Source organism: Lactuca saligna, chromosome 9, assembly GCF_052625555.1.
Source record: "Lactuca saligna cultivar CGN05327 chromosome 9, ASM5262555v1, whole genome shotgun sequence".
Taxonomy (NCBI): Eukaryota; Viridiplantae; Streptophyta; class Magnoliopsida; order Asterales; family Asteraceae; genus Lactuca; species Lactuca saligna.
In genome coordinates, this window is record NC_136425.1 from 33,696,954 (window position 1) to 33,701,540 (window position 4,587).

Sequence of the window (4,587 nt, forward strand, 5' to 3'; positions counted from 1 at the left end):
CGTTGAACGTCTTTGGCTTCGCTTTTGAAAATTCTTTGTATGTGCATTCCCTGGTATGACCATGGCCAGTGCCATGATTCAAGTGGTTAACTGCTTCCAGTTCCGCTAGCACCATTAATGTTTATTTGTGTAAGAGCAGCTGCTACTGCTGCAGTGATAGCAGTCTGTACCATGATGGGATCATATTGTGGGAGGCGGTGGCGGTGGTATTGGTGTTGCATTGTTGACACGTCTGCCAGATCTGCGAGGAGGCATCTTGCTGCCAAAGAATTAACAATGAAAGACAATAAGTCTTTGATGATTTGAAAGTCAAGTGATAAAAATTTGGTTACTTAGAATTCTTCATATGTTAAGAGTCGACTTAAAAATGAACTTGTGTTCGATTCATAATAGTGGTTTACATAATAACAGATAAATCTATGAATTTGAGTGGTATCCAAGGAAATTAACATGTAAGGAAAATACTTTAATACATACATACATACATACATACATATATATATATATATATATATATATATATATATATATATATATATATATATATATATATATATATCGTGGATACATCGAAATGTTGGGAAAATTTGACCTCATCTACAAGTCTACAATACAGAAAGTTAATAAAAGTAGGACATTTAGCTGCGGTCCTAGTCTATATCAAAATTTGGGAGTAGTGCAAGTACTACTTGCGACGCGTACTATGCTTAGAGCTAGACTCTGCTTCCAAGTGTTTGGCTCCCATTAGTCGCCTTTCAGGGATGGCTTGTTGCTCCCTCATTTCCCTTATTTCAGTGAGGGTTGCATCCATTTGGCCTTGGAGTGCCCCGATGTGGGTTTGGGTTTCATCATGTAATCTGTCCAGGCGAAGAATGTCTGCCTTGTTGACTTGTGTCGTTACATTGACTTCCCGGATCCAGTTTATCAAAATTCTCACCTGATTGGATTGGCGAGCTATCTTGTCCACGATGACATGGAGTGCTCTGTCGGCTGAACCTATGTTGCTAATATTGTAAAAGTCTCTACACATTCCATATGGAGGGCATACTCCTTGTTGTTGGCTCCAGTGATGTATGAGATTTCCCCACATTGGTGTCGGTCCTTGAAAACCCCTCTTGATTGCAGGAGGTCGGACGACTGGTGGGGGATTGTATACTTCAGGTTCTGTATCAGTCCCTTCTGACTCTTCTTCTTCCTTGATTGGTTCCTCTTCTTCTTCTTCATCATCCACAATTTCTTCTGGATCCTCTTACGGATCATCCTCAATCCATCCTCAATTGCCTTGGTTCGAGTAGTAGGCTTCCCCTGGTAGGTGGTATTTGGCCATTGTGTCTGTGCGAGAATAGGGATATTAGAATTGTCTAAAAACTAAATCATGTAAATCTAAACATGTAGGTTAAACTATTGTATTTACAAAATACTCCTATAGTATTCTAAATATTATGTTTGATTCTAAATATTATATGTTTGGTAAGTTTTAGACTTGTCGTCCACTACAACTATTCCCTGACATATGTTAGTTGGCTTGTGGATAAATATAGTTGATCAGGTTATATTCATCCCAGTCCTGATTACATATTCCATGGCATAACTATAGTGCACAACTCATATATAATACTTCTATATTGTTTTCCTTATGATACTATTATTGTTATGTAATGTATGCATGTATACTTTTAATAAAACTATATTTTTTTAAAAGTATAACTCTTAATCAGAGTGTTTTTGCCCAATTGTGTTTATAGTTGTATTTCAAAAATGGTTTTGATATACTTAGTTCACAATAAACAATGCTCTGATACCAATATGTCACACCTCTAAACCTAAACGGCGGAAGCATTCGGGGGCGGAGGACGTCATTTATAGTATCATAACAATTGAAGAGTAAAGAAAGTACACACCACCATAATATATATTTGAAAAGTTTACATGATTGTTGTATTACATGTTTCAAAAGTCAAATACAATATGATGCTTCAAATGATGTTACTAACGTCAGAGCATTAGTCCCCAAAAGTAGTTGCTAATCTGGTGTTTAGCGATTTCCTAAGAATACAAGTTATTTTAAAAAAAAAGTATCAACAATTAAGTTAGTGAGTTCATAAGTAGATATTTGAGTACATGCATGCCATTCGAAAGTTCACGTTTGTTTTCTAGAAAATATGATATTTTCTTATAAAGTGAGTTATTGTTGAGTTTAAAGGTGTTGAGCCATTGGGCCTTAATAGTTTGGTTCATTTTGTACTTGTGGTTTGGGCCTGTCCAACCACGTTTAGCTTTAGGGTTTACTTATATATACATAGTGAATGCATGCATTATGGAGTTAACGCTTTTGATTATTATTCATATTAAGTATTGTAACCCTAGCACACCTCTACGGTAGCAATTCTCATTGAATTCTTCTGAGGTGGAGCATATTAATCATTCGACATACATTTGATTCATCTTGGTGTTTGATTACTTGTCATTGATTGTTATTGTTTTATTGATATCTTCTGAATCTATCGATCTTAAAGAATTAATTCTCATCAATTAATATCAGAGTAGGAGACTATGTAATTCATATGCATCTCTTCTGTTAGAAGAATCTGTTTAGGGTTTCCGCTTTTATCGAATCAATAGGAGCCGTCACTTATTTGTTGACGCTATTTGTTGCTTTTGATAAAACCCTAATTCAATCTTTACAAGTCTCATTCTTGCATGTATCTGTAAAAGTTCATCATGTCTCTCGATGATTCTCAAACCAATCCAATCAATATCTCCAACATCATTGGATGTACAACTAGGATTTCTATCCTATACGCTCAAGATTATGAAGTTTGGATGCACCACTTTGAAGATTACGTGGTTGGATCTAAAGACAATAACTATCTAATCTGGGAAGCGCTAACATTGGGTCCATTTGTTCATTTTGGAATAAATAGAACAGTCAAGACTCAAAAGGAGTACAACACACTCTTAACTGATGTGGACAAAATTCCTCAAGATGAAAAAGACAAGTTGTTGTGTAACATAAAGGCCATGAGAAAGATAAGGTTCGCCTTGCAGTCTGATACCTTTTATTTAGTTAGCCCATGCAGCACAATGAAAGAGATCTGAGATAGACTCAAGGAGTTGTATTCAACTGATGAAGACTTGCAACACTCCATCCAAACTCTATTGCTTTCAGAGTTCGATGCATTTCAACAGAAACCGAATGAAAAACTCATTCATACTTTCGATTGGTTGAACCATCTTCTAAGCAAAATGATCAAGCATGGCATTGGAAGAGAAGTGAATGAACAGAAGGTTACATTTTTTTAATGGTTTAAGACCCGAATGGATGGCTGTAGTTTCAACTGTGAAGGCTCATGAGCAGTTTAAGTCTTATTCCCTGGAGAAGATGGTGGGAATTATCAAGTCGCACAAAAGTGTTGTGTCTAAAGAAGCGAAGGTAGTGTCCGGTATGGGATATTTAGCCCTTCTCTCAAAAGGGACGAATGTGGCAGAGGATGAAAAGGATTCAAAAATGTCAAAATTTGATCTGGCAAGCGAAGAGTACTCAATGATGGTCTCCATCCCAAAATTTGATCTGGCAAGCGAAGAGTTCCCAATCGCCAAGAACCGAAATTAGCAAGGGAGCTATAGCTCAGAAAAGACTAAAGAGGATATCAAAAACAATCCTCAGAAAGAAGAAGATAAGAAAGAGAACAAGCTAGTGGGAGATTCTGGTTATGATTGTAACATCTGCCATGGCAAAAACCATTTTGCCAAAGATTGAATATTAAGGAAGCTGTCAGAGAAGAAAGAAGGAGAAGATGATGAGGAATATCACATGCACTAGCTGGAGGAGATAAAGAAGAAGAAAACCTCTAACAAAGCTATAAATGTTTTAGTTGTGCAGGAGAATGTGGTTGATGATGACGTCAGTGGAGTAGAAGTCTGGTCGACAGACTCAGAAGATGAAGAAGTGCGTAAACCAACGCATGGCAGGGGGCTTATGGTCAAATAAGATAATGCTAAGTTTGCAGGGAAATGCTTGGTGGTAACCAGTGGAGCTTCTCAAATGAGGGGCTACACAAGCGAAGGAGAGTGTAATGAAGCGAATTAGAAGGAAGACAAATGCTTCGCTGCCAAGCCTGTGAGTGAGAGGATCAGCGATTGTGATAAGTTGATCAAGAAGGTACAATCTATTCTTGAATCACTTAATATACATGTTACAAACTATGAAAATGAATTAAATGAATTAAAATTTAAGTTTTCAAGTTTAAGTGGTAGCCTAATGCAAACTCGCCTCACAAATGCTAACCTAACTGATCAACTTAGCAGTGCAACATCCAAGAGTGAGGAGCGAAGAATGTGGATCGAGAAGACGGAGTTAGAGTTAGTTAGGTCTAGAGATGAGCTAATTTATTTACAGCGATACAATATAAAACTTTTAAAACAACGGAATATTTTTGTTTAATAGCTAAACGTCTTACACTAATATTACTCAGTTGAACTTAAGTTGTGATATTGGCAAAAAGTTTCACAAAATGATATTGTCGTTTCTTGAATTTAAGGAAGATGAAGTGGATGCAGATTGTTACAACTGTGAATCGATTGTTT